The following is a 13,925-nucleotide window of genomic DNA, read 5'->3' as shown; positions in this document are numbered from 1 at the left end:
AAAAGGTGGAAACAAAAACCAAATGTGAATTTCTTGTCTGATTCCCAAGTATCTTGTTTCAGCTACACTTGAATGAATGTCCTATCAGTAATCATTAAGGTTGAAGACATAATCTGATTGCTATAAATGCAAACCAGTCAGTGTTATGTGTTATTTCCTGGCAGTTGTGTTCAGTAGAAACAAATAAGCTCCCTAGCTGACATGGTTTCATACCCTGAGTTTTAACAGGAATTGTGTTTTCCCATCAAGTGAAAAGATTGCAAAATTAAGCATTTACCCAATCAGATCAGAGGATCCAGTCAGGATCAGGGTCATCTGCTAAACTTCTGTGACAGTCACACAGGGTGAAATAGCTCACCCTAATACAATGAATAATATAAAAGGTAAAGAAGCATTTCTCTGATAGTGAAGCATGAGCTGATAAAATGCAACTAGGATTTCATAGTGTAATATATATGTATGCATGCAGAAGGCCAAACAGATCTGTAATCAGTGGTATCTGTGAAACACAGTAGACTCTGTACCACTTTCTACTTGGTCTTTCTACGCTGGTGTGAACCTCATTTGAAAGCAATCTTTGGTAGCATTGTGAGATTGTGGAAATGCAGAAATAAGAGCAAAGCAACATTCAATAGCAAAAAAAAAAAAAAATTCTTTATTTCATTGGTGAAGATTTCTGTAACAGAACAGATTTCTATTCTCCATGAGTACTTACTGTGCAAATGAAATAGTTGTGACAAAAGCCTTTCTTGTCACAGGGAAGCACTGCTGCCAGCAGATGCCAGAAGTTAATTACTGCCTAAAAGATAACGTTGACAAAAATTTCCACATCTGTAAAATGCATTCTCCTAAGCCTAATTCAAAGAATTTATATTGCAGTGTAATGACCTGAATTAAAAGGACAAAGTTTACCCTGAAAAAACCTTAAAGTCTCAAACTAAACACATTACAGGACATGTCACTAACATTTGTCTTCTAAATGACTGTCTGTGTGGCAGAGTGAGGTGCCTGAACAGACACTTTAATTATCAAACATGGTCTGCTAGTTTTTTTCACTGGAGTAGTCACCCAGTTTTCCTCAGGGTATTTAAGTTTGACAGGCCCTTGTTGTTCTTGGGAGGACAGAAACTAGCAAATCCTTATCCTTTTTTTTCTTTTTTCCTTTTTTTGTCATTAGAAAAGTGTCCTGTGCAATGTCCACACTTGTCATTGTATCTGCCCTACACCTTTCTTAACCAAAATAATGATGGACAAAGGGCAGCAGTGACTGGAGTTTTTGCCTTTTGGGACAGATTTCCATTTTTGAGCCTTTCCTTGACACTGACTTGTCAGGTTGCTGCAATATATCAAGTTTTTCTCCAATTGTGCTTGAAAATGCAGTTTAATCTTTTAGTTCTTGGCACTTCATGATGCCGATGGCCAAATATTTCTGTTATAGCCAAGCTGACAAAAGTAGCAGACACATATACTTCTTGCCTTAAAAATAAGCAGAAAAGGTAGTTAGCATCTTCCTCTCTCATCCTCAAAAGTCACTGCAGAAACTGAGGGAAACAGCAGTGTTTTAGTCTGTGAAAGAAAGCATCTGAGATTATTGATGTCTGTCTAATAGAAAGTAAAAAATGCATTTTTCCTTGTTTCTATAAATAATGACAAACTGGGTGTTTCTAGGCCATAGCCTACAGAAGAAGAGTGTATAATAAAATACATAACAGAATAATTGCTATTTTTCTTTATATTGGAAACTTTTTTCATTTAAGACATGTTTCTTCTATATTCTACTTACCAGAAAGAAAATATTTTAGAATTATATTCTGTTTATTTCCTTCAGCTTGTAATTTGAGCATATTTTTAACAAGCAATGATTAAGAAAGTTTCTCCCCCTTCTTATCCTCTATATTATATTCTTAGTATACAGAGCTTTGCATGCCTTTGCCACTCTAATGGAAAATTGCCTATTTTAAGATTTTCTTGGAAGGCTTAATTAGTATTAGATGGGTTCCTATTAGCTTGATTTGTGTTTACAAAATAGTTTGAACATATTTAATAGGTTCATCCCCGTTGATACGAGATTGGGGATGAACAGATCCAGAGCAGCCCTGCTGGGAGTGTCTTGGGGCTGCTGTGAGAGGCTGGACATGTCCCAGCCATGGCGCTCACAGCCCAGAGAGCCAAACGTGCCCTGGGCTGCATCCAGAGCCCTGTGGGCAGCAGGGCCAGGGAGGGGATTCTGCCCCTCTGCTCTGCTGAGACCCCACCTGCAGGGCTGCATCAGCTCTGGGGTCCAGCACATGAAGGACACGGACCTGTTGGAACTGGTCCAGAGAAAGACCATGAAGATGATGAGAGGGCTGGAGCACCTCTCCTACAAGGAAAGACTGAGAGAGCTGGGGTTGTTCAGCCTGGAGAAAAGAAGGCTCCAGGGAGACCTCAGTGTGGTCTTTGAGTACTTGACTGGGATCTTAAACAAAGACCAAAGACAAACTTCTTTTTATCAGCGTAATGATGTTAAATTCAAAGGGGGCCAACATAGATTGGAAATTTTTGACATTGAGGGTGGTGAAACACTGGAACAGGTCAGCCAGAGAGATGGTAGATGCCCCACACTTGGAAACATTCAAGGTCAGGTTCAACAAGGCTCTGAGCAACCAGATCTAGTTGAAAATGTCACTGCTTATTCTAGGAGGGTTGGAGCAGATGACCTTCAAAGGTGCCTTCCAATGCAAACTATTCTATGATTTCATTATTTTAACAGACTACGTGTTGAGAAAAATGTGGAGTTTTTATTTATTTCTAATGAAATAGCTTTTTCATAGACATGCAGCACTTTAAAATATGTTTTCACCCTTCTATTATCCAGCTAGTTTTACTGAGAATCTTATAAATCTTAGAGGATACTTCATAAGGAATATATCAAAGCATTCTGAATAGAAAAAGCTTGTATATATCAAGTTAATGAAGTAAATTGAACTCATCTGAAGTTCATTCTAGGCATTTCAAAGTATTCAAAAAGCATCATGTGTATCTGGAAAAAGATAGAAAATAAGTCCTTCATGTTTCACCTGCACATAATAAGAGTTTCTAGTACTTTCTGAATTTAATTCTTCTTTGCACTGTATAATACAATTATTAATAAAAACTAAAGAGTCTTGATTTAGAAGGCTGTTAGCAAGGTAGAATACTTTACATTGGATGATTACTCGGAACAGCTGTCTAGTTTTAAATCTTTAAAAAAGTAGAATTTTATCTGTTTTGAATTACTCAGCTGCCTGTTGCCATGACTGAAAAGACCACCAGGAAAGATTGTCTCTTGTATAAGTTCTTACCTGATTAGGAATACCTCCTTAAGGTCCTCTTTGTATGTCAGACTAAGTTCCCTAAGGTTTTGATTGAAGGAATTACATTTCTTTTATTGTTTTCCTTTATTTCCCAGTTAATCGATTTTCCTATCACATTTGCGTTGTTTTCTGCTAATGATTTTTTAATGAGAAAAGGCTAGTAGCATAGCTTTCCCTTTCTCATTATTGAACTATTTATGTGTTCAAGGGTAGTTGTGTTGCCACAAAATTTCTGAAGCTGATGCCATAGAAGCAGAAACCACTTTCTTTGTACCTAGATGGGTAACTACATTTGGCGCCATCACAAATGCCAGGTTTGATAATGCCCACCCTACAGTACAATTCAGATTGCTTTGTATCAGTGACTTGTGCTTCTCATTATCTACATAATCCTCAATCTTTGTGTTAGCTTTAATTGTATTAGCAATCACTTTCCTAGAAATAATAAACAGAATTGTTAAAATGTTTATAAGGAAGGAAAAGCTCTCCTAGACTTCACTAGACACGTAAGTACATGATAGTCATTTCCTCTCACCAAACCTTTGAGACTTAGCAAGTACACTAAACCATTCGATGTCCACTTTAAAAGTTTTGTTGCAATTTTATAATAAAAATTAGCATGTTATTAAAGCTACATATCAAATAGAAATGTATGTATTTTGTATTGAGAGTGTTATTTACCACCACTGTAAACATGTAACCTTATTTTAAACAAGAAATCAAATTATTTTGATGCAGTTATATTTTTCACATATACAAGTTGACTGACATTAATAATGTTATCCCTCTATAATTCTTGATTATAGTCCTGTAGCATCCGTTCCATTATTCAGCATATGATTGGCATCTAGCTGACAGGTCTATAATTGCCCTCTTTAAAAACTGAAACACATTTCCTCTCTGTCACTGTTCTTGAACTGAGTGCTTCAGGAGTTGCTGGAAAGCCATGTTAATGGTTCACAGAGCTTGTCAGGCAGCAATATTAAAAGTTTTGTATGCAAATTATCTGAATACAGCTATTTTAAAATTGAACTGCACAATGTTTTCTGATATTGCTATTAGAATGTAATAAATTTAGCCCTCCTTATTGTGTGACATACATGTATAAATGTTGCAGGATGGAATTTTGACAAAAGAGAAGTGTTCTCTATAACAAAAACAATTTTTCTTCTAAAAAGTGATTCACCCAATGCATTAATATGATTGGAGGTTTTTTCTCCTGAGCAATGGATTTTATTCCCTGAAAATACTGGAGTCAGCAATGAATCTTTAAATTTCCTAAAGAACTCATACCAAGAATCAGTAGTTCTCACCTCCTTATTTACAGTAATTATTGCCACCTGACACCTTCTTTCCTTTGTTGTTTATTTTTTTCTTATACCTCTCCTTCCTTTATAAGATTAATGTTTATGTTGAACCAGTGTGACTTCTGTCTTTGTGGAGTGCCCTGTGGTTCTTTGGGCACTGCTGTTGCCAGTGTTCTGGACTGCAGCTGGAGCTCTGTATCCTAGGCCCATACTTCTGTCCTTTGGTCTTCAAAAGGAGTTAAAGGCATAGCACCCTACAAGTTGCTTTGTTTCAAAATGTTAAAGTTGCCTTATTCTCTCAAAAACAAATCAAATTTATGGAATTGCCATGTCAAGACAGGCCAGCCCTAGTCATTCTCCAAGGAATTCCAGTTGTAGAATGCTACTCTGCATTTGTTAATTTCCCCATCCTTTCCAAAAAGTTATAAAAATACTTTTTTGTTTCCCCAAAAGTCATTTCCTTTTTCCTCCAGCAAAACATAAGTGGTAATTACAGAATTAATGAACCCAGATTGACCATGTGGACCACTAGTAATTGAGCAACTCTGAAGAGGACACAGTTTCGTTAACATTGTAGTTCTGTCTTCTGTTAGTATAAGTAGATGAAGGTCAGCAAAGTAGTTTTAAAGAACATCTTAAAATGCCTCATGAAAACATCATCTCTACACCTTGTTTTGTTTTTAAAAAGCCATTAATAGTTGTAAGGCCATGAGTTACATAACCTGCAGGTATAGTGAAAGAAAACTAGTTAAAAATCCTACCAGGCAGATGAATAATTTTGAGATTGTTATGGTTTAGGAGGTCTCGACTAGGTAAATGACAAAAAAAATTTGAATATTATATTTACATTGTATTTTCTTGCTTCTATATGACACTGACCAAAGTTTTGTAGCTTATTTAGTATAGAACCATTTCTGCTCTTTCCTTTTGTTAAATATGTTCTGTTTTAGTTAATGTTGTGCTCTTTCTATAGTACAGCCATTATTTATCTGAGTAAATATTTAATAGGAATACTGCAAGAGACATTCTGTACTTAGGCATGAGTAAACAGAGCTCAAAAGGCAAGAGATTGGCTTGTTACTACAAAAAATTGATTTTCTGTGTGTGGATACCCGGTTTGTAGAACATAAACATGTCCCTTTGTCGAAAACAAGTGGTTTTTTCAACCATTTAATAAATATGCTGCTTAAACTTTTAAAAAATTATAACAACCTTCTTAAGAATGGGGCTCATAAATATTAAAAAATGTTCTCTATCTTTTTCATAATTCCCATATTTAACTTAACATCCACCAAGGTGGAGGAAGTATATTACTTTTTTAGACTGCTTACAATGGACCTGAATTTTTCCAGATTAGTGGCTCTGAATCTGGTTTTTCATGAGGACTTTCAAAAAAATTCAGTCAGTGTGAGTTAACTTGAACAAAATTCAGATCTTTGTATGAAACCTATTTTACATCTATATCATCACAATACATGCTTGGAAATCAAGTGATTCAATGATAATTAGAAAGGAGAAAAAAAAAATTACCAGCAGTACATGAGAATGGGTACCCACTAGTTATAGATGTTTTGTGCAGTACAGCACCTGCAATCATTAAAGTGATAATTATTTCCACATTTTTATCTTATTTCATGCTAAATCTGGAGCAGGGAGGGGTGTGGAGTATGTGTGTCCCAAGTTTGCCTTTGATATAAAATTGCAAGTGCCTCTGTACATGTGGTGATTTTAATTACCTCTGCTTCGGTGAGAATAAAGATAGCTGCTAAACTGTAATATGCTGTATGCCTTGTGTACAAGGCCTGGAGATGCATTTTCAGGATGCCAGAGGTCTGCTCAGTGATGTGTTGATCAATCCATTTTACCTATCCCTAAAGCTCCTTTCCCGTGGCATTAAAAGAATAAGGTTAAGAGGGGTGGGAGTCTATGGAGAGGATAGCTCATTTGCATTATTCCTTGTCCTTGAAATGTCATGGAAGACAGGCAGTTCTCCTTAGAGAAGGACAGACCTAACAGCAAGAGGAGGAAGGCTTAGTAATCACTCACTTTGATAGTCAGAAAAACATTAGTGCTGTTTAATTTATAATGCCCATTTAAAAAAAAAAAAAAAAAAAAAAAAAAAAAGATGGATTCATGGAAAAAGTTATTTCAAGTTAGAAAGCTGTCTTTTCACAGACTACTTGACCTGATGAATACCGAAGAAAAAAACAAAGGATGCAGATGCAGCTGACTTTCAACTTCAGAAAGGTTTTTGACAATCCCAGCTTCTTATAAGAAGCTGCAGCTACGTTATCAAAAGCGATGATCCCCAAGCTCAGGTTTGAAAGCAGGTGGGGAACTTACTCCCCCTGTTTCCATGAGCTTGTGTATTTAGAGTTTATATTGACAGCAATCCTGTGAAGTGGCCCTGGTCCAGCTCCATCTTCAAAAGACAATTTCTGAACAACTCCAGCCTGTAGAGAATTTTGCATCTTTTTGTTTCCTTTAGGACCTAGGCCTTTTGGCCCAATTTGTTTGAAGTCTGAGCAAATCCTGCTTCTAAGCTCTTCAAGGAAATAGGTATTTCCTTTGTTGTTGCTGTAAATAAGTCAGTCGCTGTCTGCTGCAGTATCTAGCCCATCTGGCTTCCTTCCAGGGCAGATGTCTGCTATCTGTCCTCATTTTATGATTTCCCTGACTTTGTGCTGTAACAAAATGTCTTGTGTGCCACATGAAGTGTGGCATGCTATGGCATGATGTCATGTCCTCCTTTTCCCCACCCTCAGGTCTTTCCTCTTCTAGGGTTGGATCCATTCTAGTTTCCTGCCCATCATCTACCTGAGGTTAACCCTTTCTTTGCATTTAGTAGTTATAAAACAATTGCATTAACTGGAATTATTTGTGAGAATGCAATAGTGCAGTCATTCTGCTGCCCTCAGTATGGGTGTCTCAGGGACTCAGTACTTGCCCATGGCAACCTAGCAAAGAAATAACATTTTGCTAAAACTAGTGTTTGGTTTGGTGCAGCCAGCTTTGAGAAGTTTCTGACTAAATACAGGAACTCCAGAGTACAGGAACAATAAAACTAGGATATTTAGAGTATAAGTTTTCCAAAATGTTAAAAAATGGACAAAACACATAAACAAAATGTTAAAAGTTTCTAGTTTTCTAGAAAAAAGAAAGCTAGCTAGCCTGTGACTGTACGGCTAGTGTATTTTGCAATGTAGTTGCCCATGCAGAACCCATATCTGGTGGCTGGCACAGGGCAAAAGCCATGTTTCATCATCAACTTCCCACCATCCCAGCCGCCCTCACAACCCTATCAGCATTTCTCAGCACTTTAGTGGACTGGGGCTGCTAGGTTTTTCTCTCAAGGAAGCATTGCTCACCTCTGGCAGCCCAACACATGCTTTGCAGTACATTGTGCAGGAGTAGCAGGAGGATGGAGATTGATGGGAACACCAGCCTTTCTTAAAGTTGAAAAAATCAAAGATGGTATATACACCTTGATACGGCTAATTTCATTACCCATTAACAATGGCTTCACTTTGATTTCTACATAGGTGTAATAGAAAAAGACCTTACAAAACTCATTAGACCTGACTCACCTCTATCTTTCCATTGATTAAATGTATACTTTAGGATAACTTACAACTGTAGCTGAAAACAGTAAGAATATAAGAAAATGCCTTTCTGGGTGAGATGCATGCTTTGCCCAGAACAGTATTTTTCCTTCAGCAGCTGAAGCAGGAGGTGCTACTGACTGGGGACACGCAGGCTTGGGAAAGGCCTCCAGTGCATTCCTCTTGCCCTCAGTCATGTCTCCTTTCCTTTTCTTCAGCGTTAAGAATTCTAGCCTCCATCCTCTTCATCATTTTTCTTGACATTCGCTATATCCTCTTTAAATCCGTTTGCTTGCCATCTCTTCTTAAGAGCTTAGTTTTAGAAACAGAAAAGATAATTTAGCATTGTATTATTTAAAAATGAATGTCCCAATGACCGGGACAGTCCTGAAGATGACAGCAGAGTTCATTTAGGCATGTGAACCATGTCTGGAGGGACACAATCCATGTACCTTGCTGTGATTCAGTTCCCTCCAGACATAGATTAGGCCAAGGTCATTAATCCCAATTTTAATTGCTTTTCTCTCTCATTAAGTTGACTGTGTTAGAAAGCTAGATCCATCCAGCTGTAGAAAAGGGACAATTAAAATCTGTTTGATGGTTATTGCCTGAAAAGAGTTGCAAGTAAAGAAAATATTTCTGAACAGAAGAGAAAGGATTGTTCATATTGGACACATGTATTAAAGGTATTCCAAAAGGACAGCTTTGAAGATTTGATTTTCAAAACACAGTATCTTGTGAATGATAATTGTATTGCTGCTTTTTATTTTCAATGAAAATAGGATACACACCTTCCAAACCATTGTGCTTAACTTTTTGGTCTATATAAGTTTTCTGTGAGCTAGCAGTATCTATATTCTATGACTTGTGTAGCCCAATAAATTAATGTCTCTGTTTCAAAATTACATTATATATTTCTGGGTATTTCTTAATTCTGTATCAATAAATAAGAATTGCTTAATAGTACAATATATGAGAGTCTTTTCCTTTTTATCTTTCAGGAAGGAATTTTAAAAGGAGTCATCTGGAATGCAGCAAGCACTTTAGTAAATATTATCAACTTTTGCATTTTTTCCTTTCTTAGTTATCTCAGCAGAACTTTTTTTAGTTTGTTTTCGTCTTTATTTATCCTAATGCAAAAATAATGATAACAGTAGAGAACAATCATTTTAATAAGCATTTTTGAAAACAATTCACCTTTTTGAATTTTGATTCACATGTTTCTACATCCATAGTTGCAGTATAGTTGTAGTATTCACTTTCTTTTATTTATTCCACTGACAATCTTTTCTGTGTTGACAGGCAAAAGCTACCTTGGCTCCCTGTTGATGGAATGCCTGCTGTTGGCTTTTAGCCAGTAAATTTCTTCTCCTTTCTGTATTTGTATCTTATGATGGCTACTGTGATATAGATCAGGGGAAAGGAAATCCTATCTATGAAGTCTGAAAACATTAGGAGTGAGATCCTACATACAAATACAATTTGAATTATACTGCTCATTCATTTTCATTTTTGATCAAATACTTATAATTTTATAAATCATATTTTTTTAGTTATTTCTGAAATGGTTCTCAGAAAACAGTGAGCATTTTTTCCACTGAATTTAATTCACCTCGAAAATAAAACATATGGGGAGTCTCATCCCAGATACTTAAGACTTTGCAAATTTATAAGCAGCAAGGTCTTTATATAAGGCCTTTAATCACAGTGTGGACCATGGCATTAATCTGTTGCTTGGATTACAACTGAGTGTACACTCTGTGTCATAACAAGCCTGCACCCTGGATGACCCTGGCTGGGATGAATCCTGGGTTCACAGATCCCTGCCCCTCCATTTTGGTATCCAGCATTCTAAGAGTGTGTGGAATTTGATTCTAAACATATGTGGCTCATGTATCTTTTTCCTTTTCAAATTGGGCTGGGCCCAGGAAATCTGCCTGCAATGACAGATTTGGCCACTCAAGGGAATAGACCCTGTGCCTCTATCCCCTTCCTTCCTAGCCTGTGGGATATGTGTGGCATCTGTCTGATGTCTGGGCAAGGTCAAAATATATTCAGCCAAATAGAAATTTATCAGGATGCCCAGTTTAATTAATAGTAAATGTTTCCCTGTTGATTTAGGTTTATTTCCAATATTTGGATTTATTTCATTTTTCCTTTCCTCCTCTTCTGTCAGAGCAAAACAGAAACAGGCAATAAAGGTTTTTAATCTGTAGGTTTCTCTTAGTTTAACATATCTGTCCTAAGAGACCACTACATAGGTAAAATCATACAAAGCAGCAAATATATCCACAGGTCTACTGCAAATTTTACCAACATCTTTTTTCTGCTCTTCATCTGACTCCAAGCCTGGCTACGTTGGTACGTACATACTTACTCTGGGCACAGACAAGAAGCTGAAATTTTATCTGAGAAGCCCTTTAAGGGTGCCAATTCTTTTATGTGTTTTTACAAAAAGGTGAAACTCACTTTCTAGAGTTAACATTCCCTTAAGACAATTTGTGATCCATAGATTATTGACACAAAGTGCTGGAACTGCACTTTTGAAGCCTTTGTAGCTTACACAACCTGTATCTGCATATTCTAAAGAAATAAAAATAATTACAGTTGTCCTTAGGAGCCTTGTGACCTCCACAGAGAAGAAACGTCTTTTCTTAAATGTTGCCATATCTCCTGTTCCTAGTTCAATTTTGGAATAATAAATATGCTTAAGCAGTTTTGTTACTTCAATGGGCCCATGAAAAGCAGACATGCAACACATTTCTGAAATGTTTAATATCTTTATTGTGATTGTTTAAATAAATAGTTAATAAGGTTGCCTTAGTTCTGTTTTCAGTTGTATACCAGTGATCTTCCTGCATAAACCCCTTCACATTCTATTGAGCAAAAGCCCTAGAACAACCACAACAAATTTTAAAAGCTCTGTACATTGATTATTGGTTCAGTATTCCTGAAAATTTATTGAATGCAAGGATAAGCCAATATAATTAGATACTTGCACTTCAAACCAGTGTACCTCAAGAAACAAATTTTCTATTCTGTATCCTTAATTGTATTTTTTTTTCAAATTGTGTTCTCCTGCAGAGTAAATACATACTGTACTTTATATGCCTCTATATTTTTATTCTTCACAAGTAAAGGAAGATTTGAAAGAAACTGTGCTAGAGTAACACAACAGAAAGGATACAAGAAAACAAAAATTAAATAAATATTTATTTATTGATGTCTTTTCTATTACGGACAAAATAAATAAATAAATTAGGATTTATTTATTTATTGCTATATTTTCAATTACATGCAAACCTTTATTTCTTAAGGACAAAATATTGCTGCACCATGCTCCTTATCTACCTGTTTTGGCATACTCCATAACAATTTTTAATTTGTTGGGTAGTTTTGAATACATTGAACAGAGAAGGAGAGTTCTTAATGCTAATAAGGTTTCTACAAATTTCATGAAAATAGGCTACCACTAAGAGATGAGAAATGGTGTAAGTACCTAAACTGAGCAAAACATGAAAACATCACTCATGCTTATCAGACACCAAAGAATCAACCTGAGAACCAACTATTATGTGTGGTTCTCACATCAAAAAGCTTCATCTGAAGTTTCATCTTGTATCCTTTTTGTTTGGTTTTTTTTTTCTGGTTTTCTTGTTTGATTGGTTGGTTTGGTTTGATTTTGGTGTTTTTTTGGTGCTTCTGATAGAAAAAACGTCTGGATGGGGAAGATATATATTATGAACCCAAAGCTGGAAGTCAGCTAACTCACAACAGAGGGGGAAGAACAAGAGCTCCAATCAGAAGTAAAAGCTGAGTGGAAGGAAAGGTATCACTGAAGTCATACAAAGCTGTGTTTTGGTAATTGCTGGAAGTTGACAAATTCAGCCCACGTAGCATTAAGGATGTTATAGTTTTACACAGCAGTTTCTTCCAGAAGTTTCTTCATTTTTCTTAGATTTGAATCTGTAATCTTTTGTGTTGCTTTCCTCCTTCACAAACACAAAGGATTTGAATGGTCATACAAGTCAAAACAGGAGCATCCTGTTTAACAATGACAATGATTGAATACACAAGGATGACCATGAATTCTTCCCACAAAAATTTTTCTAGTCTTCTACTAATTCTTTTTTCATTGGCTTCTTGAGCTGCATACTGTTTCTAGGCATTCAGTAATTCTTGGCTGTTGTAACTTTCATGGACTTGTTCCAGATCCATATAGATATCTAACATGCATAACTTCCTTTGACATGGATTTCCACCAGCCTGTCACCTATGAACCCTTTTTTTCCTAGTTTTGAACACCTAGTGAATTTTGTTTGTCTTATGGAAAAAAGAGGCAACAGCCTTTCCCTCCCCACCAGTCTCTGTCCCACAGTTTCAAAAACCCCAATTAATCCTTGCTTCTCCAGCCCAGGGACCTGACCTGGTTGTTGTTACATGGAGCCTGTTCCACAAACACCCTCTGCTCTTGTCTCAGCATGTCACCATCCTCACAAACACTTCCTGAGGGAACACAGCTAGAACTGCTTACAATATTTCACTTGTCAGAGAATCACAGATACATGCAGTGATATAATGATGCCCTTTGTTTTACTGTCTTTTCCAAATAATGGCTAGCAGGAGAATTGTGTGTTTGATTTGTAATGGGTATTGATAGGTACAATTATTCATTCAGGAACCCGTAACTTCTGACTTGTTTGTTCAAGTCTAGCAAACTTGTTAAACATAAAAAAGAAAACACTAATAGTTGCGGATTTCACTTTATTTCTTTTTTTTTTTTTTTTTTTTTTTTTGCATCTTATTCACCCTCTGAAGACCAGTTACAGGAGAGAATTAATCTCTTGCAATAGATGTGTCTGAGACATAAAATTCGCTAAGCGGCCACTTTATATAATGTAAGTAACTAATTTGGTAAAAACCCCTATTTCATAGAAAATGGTATATTTCTTTGCAATTGAATTTTCCTCTCCTTTTAGGAGCACATTTTAATAATGTCTGCTTAAAAAATTATTAATGGGACGAGTAAATGTAAGTAATTAAGGTTAAGGCTTGCTGAATTAATCCTTAATAAGATCCATTTTTACATTTCAAAAAACTATAGAATAATTGACTAATTATTATAATGGATTTGCCATACTCATCAGTTTACTTTGAGTAATAAATGTAAGGTTACATAGCTGAGTCTAAAGCCAGAGTTCTTTGCTGTCTTTTCTCATTTAATTTTTATTAATTCTCATTCTATTTTTTTTTCAAAAAATGCTCACCTGAAAATCTAAAAAAGTTGAAGTATCATCCCATTTCATTAAAAAACAAAAAAAACCCCCAAAACAACAACAACAAAAACAAAAACCAAACAAAAACAAACAAAAAAACCCACAACAAAAACAAAAACAAAAACAAAAAAACCCACAAAAAACCCAAACAAACAAACAAACAAAAAAAAAGAAACTTATGAAAACTGATGACATTTCACTTTTCATCGCATCTATTTTCCTTTGCAGGAAAGATGGAAAAAAGTAGGTAAAGGAAAACCTTGAAGTTAACTTTAAGGAAAAGCTTTGAATTTCTTGTAGAAATTCTCACATTTTTCATTAATTCTCTTCGTCTTTTTTGCACTCCCCAGCTTCAATTCTCATTTTCATTTTTGAGGAGTAGATCTCATCCAAACTATGTTCCCT

The sequence above is a fragment of the Prinia subflava genome, chromosome 7 (assembly GCF_021018805.1).
Source record: "Prinia subflava isolate CZ2003 ecotype Zambia chromosome 7, Cam_Psub_1.2, whole genome shotgun sequence".
Classification (NCBI taxonomy): domain Eukaryota; kingdom Metazoa; phylum Chordata; class Aves; order Passeriformes; family Cisticolidae; genus Prinia; species Prinia subflava.
The sequence above is the reverse complement of the archived record's forward strand: the minus strand, read 5'-3'. Positions refer to the sequence as shown.